At 35.4% G+C, this 14,795-nt stretch overlaps 1 protein-coding gene across 5 annotated transcripts in view; it reads left to right on the plus strand.

Moving 5' to 3' along the window:
* The window catches only part of PKIB (cAMP-dependent protein kinase inhibitor beta), a 136,366-nt gene that overhangs the window by 36,279 nt on the left and 85,292 nt on the right, over positions 1 to 14,795 (plus strand). For all 5 annotated transcript variants that reach the window (XM_023230640.2, XM_023230644.2, XM_023230643.1 and 2 more), the window contains exon 2: positions 7,402 to 7,486. The gene's annotated coding sequence lies outside the window, so the exon portion shown is untranslated. The remainder of the gene's footprint in view (positions 1 to 7,401; positions 7,487 to 14,795) is intronic.

Genomic DNA, 14,795 nt, shown 5'->3' on the forward strand with positions numbered 1-14,795 from the left:
ACCTGATTTTTACCTTGCCTATTAAAAATGTTTATGGTTTTTAAATCAACTAGTCTAGTTCTAACCCTCCATTCCACAAAACGGTCTGTGTTTCCTCCATTGTATCTACTACATGGTAGATAAAAAGATTTGCCTGTGAATGTGTAAAGCAGGTTATTTGCAATTTTATGTAAATTAAAAAACTATAGGGCCAGGCTTGGTGGCTCACACCTTTAATCCCAGAACTTTGGTAAGCCAAGGCAGGAGAATCAATTGAAGCCGAGAGATGGAGGCTACAGTGAGCTGAGATTGCGCCACTGCACTCCGGTCTGGGCAACAGGGCAAGACTCTGTTTACAATAATAATTAATTAATTAATTAACTTTTTTTTAGAAAGCTGTGAAAATGTAGCAATTGCCAAGGTTAGTTTAAATACTGTCACAGTTGTAGAAATCAAGCATATATTATAGGGAAAGAAATAGACAACAGATTAGATTGGTCAGCTTCAGTGGCTCACGCCTGTAATCCCAGTACTTTGGGAGGCCTAGGCAGGTGCTTAGCTTGAGCCCAGAAGTTTGAGATCAGCCTGGGCAACATGGACAAACTCTATCTCTACAAAAAATACAACAATTAGTCAGGTGCGGTGGCATGCAGCTGTAATTCCAGCTACTCAGGAGGCTGAGATGGGAGGATCTCTTGAGCCCAGAAGATCAAGACTGCAGTGAGCCAGGATTGCACTACTGCACTTCAGCCTGGTGATAGAACGAGATCCTATCTCAAAATATAGATAGACGGATAGAGAGAGAGATAGATAGATAGATGATAGATAGATAGATTAGAGGTCAATGAAATGAAAAATTAATATTAACTAAATTAGAGAAGTTGAATAGAATAATGCTAATTTTGTTGTGAATACTTATTAATGAATACACTTGAGTGGTTCATATTTTCACAACTGTATAAATTCACCCTTTTTGAACTTTATGGAGCAAAAATGAGTGTAAAACACATTTTCAAACATTCTTTAAAGTTATTATATACCTTTTGCTAATATGAGTAAAGATTTATGAATTTCCATTCAATGATCACTTATTGAATACCTAAAATATGTTGTCCTAAATCCTACAGATAATTGAATAAAATATTGCCATTCAAGATGTTCACAGGCTCTGGGGAAGACTATCACACATGGCTGTAACAGAAAGCATCAGAGAGTCATGAAAAGAATGATTTGGGGGCAGAGATTATGATTAATACCAATCTGGAACAATTCCTACAGCTTCAGAGAAGAGGCAGCATTTGAGTTGGGCCATTAAAAATGGCTCACACCCTTCTAGGAAGAGCAAAAGGAAATGTGTGTTCTAGACAGATGAAGCAGAATGTTTTTCATGTGACCTATTTGTGTTAATCTTTTGCTATTTATTGCTAGCCCTATGTGGCCAAGGGATCCAAACAACCACGTTTTATCACAACTTGTACAAGTTCTCATACAAAGGAAGCACTCAGTAAATATTGTTTTTTAATATATGAATGGATAAATGAATAAACGAACACACTGAAAGATCCTTCTTAATATGAGGTGATAACTTTCAAACAAAAATTATATCACATTGAGAGTTGTTTTTCTTTACCTGATAACACCTATGCAATTCAAAGGAAAATGTAAATTTTCTAAACTCTGGTTAACATTCGTCTCACCAAATTTTAACTTCTGTGAGTTTTAGTCCTAGCACTCTGCTCTTATCTTTCTATAATTAATTTGTACACTTTTGTTGGCTTGTCTAAATGCATGAGTTAAAATGTATCACTTCTTAAGTTACTCCCTGATTTTTGTCAATTGTGATTGTATTTACTGTTTTTGATTGTATTTACTGGATTTGATCAATTGATTGTATTTACTGTTAATATTGTTTTCCAGCTGCCTATTGGATAAGCTCTTCTTGGTTGAATTACACTCACTGAATATCTGAATGCCTTAATTTGAACTCATCATGTTCCTTCCAACTTTTCTTGCCAGTTATTCCTTTTCTGGATAATTCCCGGGGTATATTTGACTCTCTTTTCTCCCTACCCAAATCAACAATCAACCCTGGCATAAATTATGTTGATATCTTTCACATTTATCAACTTTTAGTTGCAAACTAAAACACTTGACTTATTACCCCAAATAGCCTTCATTCATTTTTCTTCAGTCTTGCAGACAGCTAATTGTTCTACATCCTTTCTTGACATAACATAGACACTTTTATGGTGATCCCTCATTTACTGATAAAGAAACTTCTTTTTATAAAATATCATTAATTTCTCTCTGATTAGAAAGAACATGATTTAATTTATAAAGTATATAAAATGCAGAAAATAAATAAGTTAATTAAAATCATACAATATTTTAATTGTATATCATCTTACAGAAAACATTTACATTTTGTTATGTATGGGATTAACATATATACTTTTAAAAAAACAAAATTGTGATTCTATTGTCTATCGAGTGTACCCAGTTCTTTCATTTAACATTTATGAAACATTTGCCATGTCTTATGATTACATATTCTTTAAGACTTGGTGAGTAGAATAGCATTACTTAAAGAGTAATACAGAGCAAAGTCTGAATCTGTCTAGTGGCTTCTTAGCTATGTGATCTTGGGTAAGTTAGTGAATATTTTTGAGCTTCAGTTTTGTCATTTGCAAAATTGAGATCTTAATAGTTGTAACAAAGATTTAATGACATAGCGTATACAAAGTATGTCCTGTGCATTAATAGCCAGACTAAATGTTAGCTACAATTTCTGGTTTCTTATAGCTAGATACTATTTATTCGTATGGCTACATCATACTTTATTGGACTGCACCCCCAGTTAGACTTATTGCTACTAATTCAATCTTAAACCTTTTGCCTGGCTTTCAGGATTCCTTATAACCTAGCCTGACCTGACTCACTACATTTTTCACAATTTAAATTCTCTCCTCTCTGTAGCCAATTTCTTTCAAGTTGCTTGTGTTCAATATACTGATTTTCATCTTATCTCCCTTACTTGAGGTTACCTAGTGTTGTTTGTGTATACAGGAAACATTCCTGGGTAGCGGGGAAAGCTGATTCCATGGGGAACTCAGCAGCTGGGATGTGCCCTCAGAATCAGTCCAAACGAGGGCTCAGTGCAGGTTCTTTATGCCCTGCAGCAACTCATAATTGGAAGTTTTCAGTTGAGGGCCATCAGCCACTGATAATCAGCTGGGGAAATGAATAGTTCAGTCCTGAAGGGGGCATCTGGTGGCACACCACAATGTTCATTACACCTGCTTCGTAATACTCTCTGTCTTTCATTGTACTTGAATAAGCTTTTCTTAGCTGTATTACCCAGATAGAGCTATATGCTAGATGTCAAGGCTGAAATATTGAGTGGTGATACATAATGCAATGCATTAACAGGAAAAATACTACAGGAGCCAACTGAAAGAGCTAATGATGACCCAATCTGGAACAATTTGCAGAGCATAATAAAGTACTACTGGATTATAATCCAAAGTATAAAATGTAATATCCACCATGAGTTCGTATAATTATGAATAAATAATTGAATACATAAATAAATGAGAAGAAGAGATAAATCTCCTGTGCAGAAGAATTCCAAATAATTTATGTAGATACAATATCCTCAAGGAGGTAGAAAATAACTCCTTTCTTCTTAATTGTGGGCTACATGTAGTGACTTCTTTCCCAAAAATACTGTGGAAAGCAGCAAGAGGCAGACTAACTTTTCAGTGGAGAAACCTAACAAACACTATCTCATCAAGGTCAACATCGGTAGTGATGCCGTATTGATTTTACAGACCCTTGATATGATGTGATGAAAATGGCACTTTTCCTATGTGGTCTTCCTCCCAAAATCCCATAGCTACAGTCTAATCATGAGAAAAACACCAGGCAAATCGCAATTGAAAGACATTCTACAAAATATCTGTCAAACTATTAAGGTCATTAAAAACGAGGAAAGTCTAAGAAAATGTCACAGCAAAGAGGAAACATGATAACTAAATGTAATGCGGTATCCTAAATGACACTCCAAAATACCATAAGGGCATTGGATAAAAACTAAAGAGAGATGAAGTATGTGATTTAGTTGACAACAGCATATCAATATTAGTTCATTAATTGTAATAAATGTACCATACTAATGTAAGATACTAATAATAGGGGAAACTGGGTATGGAACACTAGAGGAACTTTCTGTATTATCTTAAATTTTTTTTGTAAATCAAAACCATTGTAAATAATTATGCTAAAAAGAAATACTATTACCATAGGGCCCAGCAATTCCACTTCTGTGTATATATCCAGAAGATTTGAAAGCAGGGTGCTGAGGGGATATTGGTACACCCATGTTCACAGTAACATTATTTACAATATCCAAAAGGTGAAAGTAACTCAAGTGTCCATTGATGGATGAACACATAAACAAAATATGGCATATACATTAGAGTATTTTTATTTAAGGCTTTATTCAGCCTAAAAGAGAAAAGAAATTCTGACACATGTTGCCACATAGATAAACTTTGAGAACATTATGCTAAGTGAAATGAGCTAGTCACAAAAAGACAAATACTATATGATTCCACTTATAAACTATCTAGATAGTAAAATTTATATAAACAGTAAGATGATGGTTAGGGGTTTTGGAAAGAAAAATGGAGGTGGTAGCTTAATGGGTATGAAGTTTCAGTTTTTGCAAGACAAAGAAGTTGTGGAGATTGGTTGTATAACAATATGAATATGATAAATACTGAACTATATACTTAAAAATAATTAAGATGATAAATTTTATATGATTTTTAACAATAATTTTCAAAAAGCACTATTAAAATTACCATTTTCAATCCATTAGCCTGATGAAATTGATACTGCACAGATATGCTATATCTGTTTCTTTTCAGTTTATGATCCTCAGTGCCCTGTTTGGCTAATTACCCAGTGATCTAAAACAGTAAAGAGGTTAAGTAGGATAATCAGTATCTTCCAAAAGTATTTGCAACCAATGCTCATCCAAAAGCCCATAGAAAAGTTACCTGGAAACCAGCAGGATGGGATGCTCATGAGAACTCAGGGGTTGAAGGAAAGGAAAACGTGGATTAGCAGCATTTTTTGTCATTTTTATGTCTAAAATAAAGACTTCCTTGAGCTGAGGTCACAGTGCTAATTATATATTAAGGAATATTTGGTTGATATCTTTTATTTCCTCTTTGGAAACAGAACAAACAAACATCCTATTGCACACACTCTACATTTCTTTCATTTAAAACTCTACAACACAATGACAGAGAATAGGGACATATTTTCTATTAGTGTCCAGTAATGTCTGGAGATATTAGCAGAGTTTGAAGAAGATGGCATTAAAATCTGTGCTACATATGGCAGTTGAGTTATTTTAATTAAATGGCAGGTTCAGCCAATTGAGATTTGTCACTGTTTTGAGCTCCCTTTCCTTTTTCCCACTCTTTTAGATTCAGAGTGTCTTTGACATCAAAGTATATTACAGTTTAATTCCTTTGGTGCTCTTTTTTGGGGGGTGTGGGGGAAGCCAGAACAAACTTCTTTCCAAAAGAAAGCTGTAAGACTTAAGAGTGTGATCACAGATACCTCTTGGGTCCCAATCTGAATTTAGTGTTAAACAAAAGAAGCAAGTTTATACTTTTGCAGATCTTCAGGGAGCGTAATAACTGTATATTTGGAATTTCATTGTATGTGAACTTCCTTAAATCTCAGAACAACCTGGAGAGACAGATAGAATTAATATTATTGTGCCATTTGATGAGCCAAGTTCTGCCGTTCACCTCCAGGAAAGGAGATGACTACTCAAAATCAACAGCTGATAAATAGATGAGTTGAAACTACAACTGAGTTCAGTGCTTCTGTCTTTATGTTTCAATGTCTTTACGACATTCTTTTGGTGGTGTATTTGTAAACTATGTGAGAAGCAAAGGAGAGAGTAATCAAACTATTTGAAAACTAAGAGTGGCTAACATAACGATGTTGACATTTGGGGGAAAAGATACTTTATTTGAGAATCATAGTGATCTCCACTACATATAGTTCTTGGGTTTTATACAGATTGGAAGTTCAGTTACTGTCCCAGTGTGAAAGGTGTGTGGAGAATGGTTTGGAAGGGGAATGACTCAGGCCAGGGAGACTAGTGAGAGGTGTCATAACCCCTGGAAGAATGGGTGGCATGGAAGAAACTATGACTGGGAAGAGTTGAACTAGATTTGCCCATGCAAATAGAATTGGAAGGAAGAGTGACTTGAAGAACATTAAGAGCCTGGAATAGATAGAATCTGATGGTTTATTAGAAAGGAGTAGGGAAGAGAAGACAGCAGACAACATTGATCCTTGAATACATAATATGAAACTAGACTCTTCCCTGCTCTGAATAACCCTAGTATACGAACAGATGAATGTTGACATTACTGGCCCCACATTTAGAAAAAGAAACAGATGATCTTCATAGAATGAAAGAGACATGGTTCATTCATTTTTAACATCTAAGCATTTACTATGTGTCTGCTCAAGTATGTAGAGTGCCTGAGTGAAAGGGCATCTGGTTAACCCAGTGATCAACTGTGGCCACCTCCACAGAAGTATATATGTAAATGAAAATAACTCGGTTGTTTTCCAGCTATTTCAAACTAATAACCAGTTTTTAAATGGTGACTTTTTTACATATAAATACCTAAAAGAATATGATCAGAAAAAAATATTCAAGTGAATTTGCTACCTATTCATAGCAAAATGTTATATTGCCTCTTGATGGTGAGGCATTATGCATAGACTGGATTTTATTGGATTCATTTCTCTCCAACAATTCCAATCACTAGATCTTGTGATTAGGAAAACATTGTCCTTGCTCCTTGGTATTTAAATTCAAAGGTGAACGGTTGCAGGGATATATTGCTTTTTAAATCACACATTTGAGAAAGGCTATCATTCACCTAGTGAATCTATTTCCAATTGAAATTTGAAAATATAAAAAAAATCTTGCTTTCTTGTTGATTTTACCATCAGTAAGAATGTCTCTGACTGTTCATGTTACACAGTTTTAGAGCAAAACACGAGAAAGACTGCTCAGAATACAATTGATGTGTTTGAATGGTGAACAAAATAATACAAAGAAATACATTCCTTATTTATCTGGGTGTATGGAGCTGCTTACTCAAGAAAATGTGTCCTTCTCTTGCTATCAGAGAAACTGAATAAAACAATTTGGGGGAAAGGAATAAAAAAGACAATGAATGTTGTTTTAAAAACATATGACATTTGGTCACTAAATTAGACTTTTTTGTCTAAGGAACAACTTGTTCTTTTTTGCAAGAGACAAGAAACTAGAAATGTTTATCTTAATAAATCTTTTCCTGCCTTTGTTTCCTTCAGGAGTCATGCTATACTGAAAAGACACTCAATCAAGAGAACTCTGGGAGAAGCAGGAAACCCTGTGCCAGGGACAGGAAAGATAGGAGTAAGTACATTTTTGTTCCATTGATCTTGGAACATATGGAATAATATATTGAACATGTTCCTAAAAATATATTTGTTGCTATAAAGCCAGATGACAGCAAAGAAAATGTAAGGCGGGATATCTTCATTTTAGAAAACAATGTAGTTTAATATAAGGTTGATAGAATATACTGTTAATTTCTAATTAATAGCAAACAATACATACTGGGACCTTGAGATACACATTTTCAACTCGTGTCTGCCAGGGATAAGTGATTAGTAGAGGCTGAGCTTGGTTTGGTATTTCCACTCTTAGCTATGCCTATTTAAATGGTTCTCGTAGAGGCGGCTCGCCCATCAGAATGATATTTTGAAATTTATAGCCTTTAAAATAGAAGAAAAATTCATACTGCCTATCAGATCTTATAAACTGACTGCTTTTCTTATTACTACTCTCCTCAGAGACCATAGTGATAGAATTATAATTAGTACATACAATTAAATATATTTTTTTTTTTTGAGATGGAGTCTTGTTCTGTCACCCAGGCTGGAGTGCAGTGGCCGGATCTCAGCTCACTGCAAGCTCTGCCTCCCAGGTTCACGCCATTCTCCCGCCTCAGCCTCCCGAGTAGCTGGGATTACAGGCGCCCACCACCTCACCTGGCTAGTTTTTTGTATTTTTTAATAGAGACGGGGTTTCACCGTGTTAGCCAGGATGGTCTCGATCTCCTGACCTCGTGATCCACCCGTCTCAGCCTCCCAAAGTGCTGGGATTACAGGCTTGAGCCACTGTGCCCGGCCAATTAAATATTCTTGATGACTAAACCTCAGGTTAATACTTGTTTTAGAGACAGGTTTTTGTGTGCTGGTATCTCACAGATATCTGTCCTATCTATCTATCTATCTATCTATCTATCTATCTATCTATCTATCAATCATCTATCTATCTATCTATCTATCTATCTATCTATCTATCAATCAATCTATCTAGGACAGATATCTGTATATACTCGTACTTGCCTACATCAGTAGTGCATCCTTTGAAAACTGAGGCCACATTCATATTGCAGTCTTATTATTATTTCGTAAAAATGTTATTAGTTTGTAACACAGGAACAGAAAACCAAACACCGCATGTTCTCACTCATAAGTAGGGGTTGAACACTGACAACACATGGACATGGAGGGGAATATCACACACTGGGGCCTGTCGGGGTGTGGGGCAAGGGGAGGGATGACATTAGGAGAAATACCTAATGTAGATGGCGGGTTGATGGGTGCAGCAAACCACCACTATGGCACATGTATACCTATGTAACAAACCTGCACATTCTGTACATGTATCCCAGAACTAAAGTATAACAAAAATAAATAAATAAATAAAAAATAAATATATAAATGTTATCAGTTTGGTAAAACTTGTGTTTGAGGGCACCTGGATCCCTTAGTGCTACATTCTCCTACCCAGGGTGAGAACCTTGCTTCTCCACTACAGCTTAGGTGACAGAGCAAGAGAACCCAAGGTCAGCAGCAGCCTGAGGGGAGGCTCCAAAGTTCTTCTCCCCCTCTCAGATTCCTACTAGAACAGAACTCCAGGGGAGCAGGAAGGAGTGGAAGACGTTATGTTTGGTTTAGGCTCATTGCCTAGTCTTCTTAAAACTAGTATATAACTTTCCTATTAACCCTCCGTGATTTTGTTTAAACATTGACAATAGGTTCATTTCCATGGCTCACCAGAGCATTTTTACTTTGATGTGAAAATTTAAATTTATGTCAACATGTCTAAAAATAAATTTAAGAATAACATGTCCTAATTAAAATCTACTTTTATTATAAACTAATTTCACACAAATAATTTTACCCAAACAATTTATGTTTCTACATAAACCACTAGAATCTCCATATGAGAACAAAATAAGTAGAATTATAAAAACAAATTATTTTGTACTTAAGGAAAATTAAAACTAATATATAAAATAATTTATTAGGTCTATATTGTGGGCTGAGTATACAGTGATTTATAAGCATAATCTTACTTAATTCTCACAATAACTCTATGAGGAAGGTAAAGAGGCATGGTTATTTCTTGTGATACAAGCATACCTTGCCAAATGCACACATTTAGCAAGTGGGTGGTGAGTTAGGACTTGAGCCTAATTTTGTCGGATGCATAAGCCTATGTCCTTGACCAGCTTGAATAGAAATGTTTGGTGGGAGGTAAAGCACTATGTTTAAATGACTATAGTATCTTATTTTCATCAGCTATTTGTAATCAGTTACTAGAAGTATACACTCTTAAGGAACAAATTATCCCTATACTCTATGAATTCTTTGAAAGAGAAAACATTTTTCTGATTTATTTAATAAGAAACACAATACTAAAAAAGTAAAAGAAAAAAACAAAACTAATAAAAGTATCACAAAAAAGAAAATCATAAAAATTCATTGAAATACTAGCTAAACAATGTAGGTATCAATAAAATAGAATAATACAACACATTGTGTTTATTCTAGGTATGTAAAAGTGGTTCAGTATCAGGAAACTTATTAAAGTGATTTCATAATCTTAGACCAAAGAATAAAACCCCTATTTTAACTTCCAAATAGATTTCAAATGACCTTTGATAAAATACAACCATATTTCTTTTAAGAAAATACACATACATGTAACATAGTAATTTAGGAATAGAGAGACGTCATTAAAATACAAAAAAGTGATTTCAACAAAGCAGAAAAACCCTAGTAGCTTACTACATGACCAATTTCATCACTTATAGTTAATACCATTTAACAAATTTTAACCAATGCAATAAATGTTTTAAAAGACTAATATTTTCTGCATTTTTCCTATATATGCTAGGAACTGTTCTAAATGGTTTACAAATATTAACTCATTTAATCCTCACAACAATCCTAGGAGATATGGACTATTATCATTCTATTTTACAAATTAGGAAGCTGAGGCCAAGAGATGCTAAGTAACAAGGGCAAGGTCATGAAGCTAATAAGTAGCAGAGCTGAATTAAAACTCATATGGTTTGACCCATGAGTCTTTAATCATAAATACCATATTATGCTACCTCTCAAAGGTGATAATTATTATAAAAAAGATTACATCTTTTTTTGTTAAAAATATATATTTTACTAAAAATCCCAAGAAAATTAACTGAAGAACCATTAGGGTAATGAACTTTGTTAAGTAACCCTACAAAAGATAAATGTGTAAAAATCAGTTGGTTTTTCTATGACAGCAACAAATAAAAAACATTTTAAAAACTCATCATAGCAATTAAATATTATATAGCTATGAATAAACTGTTAAAGAAATGTACAAGACTTAAATTAAGAAAATGACATCTATAGAGAAATACAAGATAAACAATTGGCTGTTAAGTGTGTTATGCAGAAAGAAAAATTAGCAATAATGAAGGTTTATATTATATTCTTGGTTGAGTATAATAGATGTTGAGCAGATGTTAGGTTCCTCAAATTAATTTATAAAGTTAGTATAATTTCATTTAAAATCCCAAAAAGGATTTGGGTGACAGCTTGGCAAAATGATTATCAAAATTCATCTGGAAGCATGGACAGTCTGGAAAAGGTACATTTTTGAAAAAAGAAGAAAGATGAAACTTGCTATTTCCCAGTATTAAAGCATATTAAAAAGTTACAATTATTAAAACTGTGTGGTACTGTTTACTAACATAGAAACTTAGAGAAGCCAAGTCAGTTTGAGAAGACCCCAAACAGATCAAAGCACATGTAAAAGTAATGCATAAGAAAAACCACACTTTATGTTGAGGGAGAAAGTAGTGACTCTTCAAAAAGCACAACAACAATAATTAGTTAATATTAGGAAAACATGTAAATTTGGATATTTTATTTATACAATATACAAATACTTGTCAGATTGATAAAAGCAGAACAACAAGAGACATAACTGGAGGAAAATAGATTGGCAAATAATTTTATAATCTTGTCTAACATGACATTGAAGGCACAAATCATAATTGGAGATTGATAGACTTAATTGCAGAATATTAAAACTTCTGTACATATAAAACAAAGAAGAGACTCAAATAGCATGAACCTAATAAATGTTTGAAAATTGCTTTTTCTTGATTTTTCGAGGGAAAATGGAATTAATAAATCAGTAAGTCCTGACTAACATTCCAATATATTACTGTTTGACGGCTTAGTAAAGCAGAAATTGTTCTGGGATAGTACAAATTTGCTGTTTTATCTCCTGAAGGCACACAGCATCACAGAAGTTTTTGTGTGAAGAATATATAATATGTCTTAGTTAAAAATAAAGATGAAGGCCGGGCACGGTGGCTCATGCCTGTAATCCCAGCACTTTGGGAGGCCGAGGCAAGTGGATCACAAGGTCAGGAGATCAAGACAATCCTGGCTAACACAATGAAACCCTGTCTCTACTAAAAATACAAAAAATTAGCTGGGCATGGTGGCAGGTACCTGTAGTCCCAGCTACTTGGGAGGCTGAGGCAGGAGAATGGCATGAACCCAGGATGCGGAGCTTGCAGTGAACGGAGATCACGTCGCTGCACTCTAGCCTGGGTTAGAGAGCGAGACTCCATCTCAAAAAAATAATAAATAAATAAATAAATAAATAAAGATGAAGTTCTAGAAAAGACCAGTGATAATATGGAAAGTTGAATTGTTCCACCTAAAAAGATCAATTAATTTGGCTTAGAGTATCCAAGAGAGTAGAGGATTTCAACCAGACAGTTTTATAATTCTTACATGTGCCAGGGCATTTTATTTCAGTAGAAATTATTTGCAACCGCCTTAATCTCCAAATTAAGATAACATGTTAAAATAAGTTATCTCTAATAAAAAGGAAATAATTCAATTTCTATCTTGAGCTATGCAGTAGATAACCACAGAGTAGTGACACAATGATAAAATTTGGAGAGAAATGTTTCCTGTTTTATTGAAGTTAATGATACAAGAAAGATTGTTTGCCTCCTTCTAGAGTACCTCTGCTCCTTCAATGCTGGGAACTCAGAGGAAGTGTGAAAGGAAAATGTATTATAATTAACGACCAATAATTTTTTTAAAAGTTTTAATTTAGGTAAAATAGTCAAGGTTATACCAGCCAGTACTATAACAATCAATTAACACTAACAAAATAGCAATTTTCTGTCCCAGGCTGTATTAGCATTATTGCTAGACTCTGAGCTCCAAATAGCTCATGGGAAAGAGTAACCAGTGTACCCGTGAACTTCCTAGTCTGTTCACATCCAGTCGCTATCCATGATTCTGGCCAATGCATTGACTCCTGTTCACTGCTAATCCTCCTGAGAGCACTCACTTTGCTTCATGTCCTCCCGCTAGCAGTCTCTCAGCTGACAGGGAATCTGCTCCCCTACCTGTGTCGCCTTTTTGTTTCGGGGCTCAAATTGCTCGAAGTTCTGCTTTCAGGCATTCATCTCTTGCCTTCTAACCCTGACTGTTGTCCCTGTATTGAGTTTGGTACTTCAACTCTTTTTATCCATTCACCTGAAAGAGTTTTTTCCCTCACTTACACCAGGACTGGGACTGTTAATAAGTGGCTTTTGGCCAGGCAGGTCTTGGTCCTGGGGTCTGGCCAACAGCCATCATCATAATCCTTCCTATAAGAACTTTTATGCATTCATGAAGTTATATCCCTGACAGATTCATCCTGCTGGCTCAGGAGACATGCCTAGAAGTGCCTGAAACTATAAAAAGACTACAGAATAGACCCTAACTCTAATACTCTTGCTAAATAAACATTGATTTTTAAACATGTATCTTTATTTGTCCATAAACCTACATTTAGTACATATATTCTTTGACCACCACCAGAAAAAAGTCTGGAAGTAGTCAAAAGAACTGTGTAAAATGTTTTCTTCTTCTCTTGGGTAATAAAAGCAAAAGAGAAACCTAGCCATTTTGTTTTAAGCACGACTAACCAAATCAAACAAGCATAACCCTAAACATAAAGAATACATCTTGTTACTGTTCATGCTAGCCAGACTGTCACTTTTTGAAGACTGTCCAAACACCGTAAGCAGTGAATTCTGGAGGGGAAATGGAAAACAAAACAAAACAACCAACAAACAAAGGAGCAGAACACACAGACACCCTTGTCAAGGAGAGTAAAGGGAATATATACAAAGAATGAAGGTGGTCGTTAACAGATTAGCACTAATTCTTAGTGATCAAAGTAATTGTCAATTAATGTTTGCAATGTGCCAAACTCATTTTCTCATTTCTTCATTCAGTAAGTGTTCTTTGAGCATTTACCCCATTTACCCTGTGCCCTGCACTGTTGTGAGCTGTGGGGATCAGAGCTAAAGACACTGCAATTCTCCAGAGTCTGTGAATCACTAGCATGGAAATTCTGAACTAGAGAAAAATTGACTAGAGGAGTGTGAGGAGACCCAAAAGGTGTTATATCAGGAGTGGCTGATGATTTCCTTTGTGGAGGTCCTAGAGAAGATGTGCTAACTTTCTTCAATTATGCCAGAAATATCATGTAAAAAAAAACCGTGTGATTGAGAAGGCAAAACTAGATTTGAGTGGATGGAATTAGAGGAGAAAACATTTTTGCTTAATCGAGGGAAAGGCTGTCTGAAATTATAATAAGCTACCTCTGATAACTGAGTTGGTTGATCACAAGTGGGAGGATGAGGGGTTGGTGTTGGGGATGGGTAATTAATTCATCTCCAAAGACAAAAATTCCAGGGTCTGTTGTTGAAATCATTGATGTGGGAAGGGTTCCTCTGAAGACAATACAGTAAGGGACTACAAGGCTGCTTTTAAGTTAGACCTACCAGCTTTGTCACTTACTCTTAGGCTTTGACCAAATCTCTCATCTCTGATCCTTAGTGCCTACATCAGAGAAAAGGAGATAGTACATGTCACAGGACTGTGGTGAGAAGAGAAAAAAATGAGTGTAAATGAACTAATTCAAAATGGTTGCTATATTGTGGGCACTCAATAGATGGTACTCAATACATGGGAACTAGAATGTCATCTTGGGAAACACTTGGACTCCCTTAAACAATCCAGAAGGTTAAAATGACACCCACTAAGGTACAAAGTTCCTCTCTTTGGCCGGGCACGGTGGCTCACGCCTGTAATCCCAGCACTTTAGGAGGTCGAGGTGGGCGAATCACGAGGTCAGGAAATCGAGACCATCCTGGCTAACATGGTGAAACCTCGTCTCTACTAAAAATACAAAAAATTAGACGGGTGTGGTGTCAGGCGCCTGTAGTCCCAGCTACTCGAGGAGGCTGAGGCAGGAGAATGGCGTGAACTCGGGAGGCGGAGCTTGCAGTGAG

This window comes from Piliocolobus tephrosceles, chromosome 5, assembly GCF_002776525.5.
Source record: "Piliocolobus tephrosceles isolate RC106 chromosome 5, ASM277652v3, whole genome shotgun sequence".
Lineage (NCBI taxonomy): Eukaryota > Metazoa > Chordata > Mammalia > Primates > Cercopithecidae > Piliocolobus > Piliocolobus tephrosceles.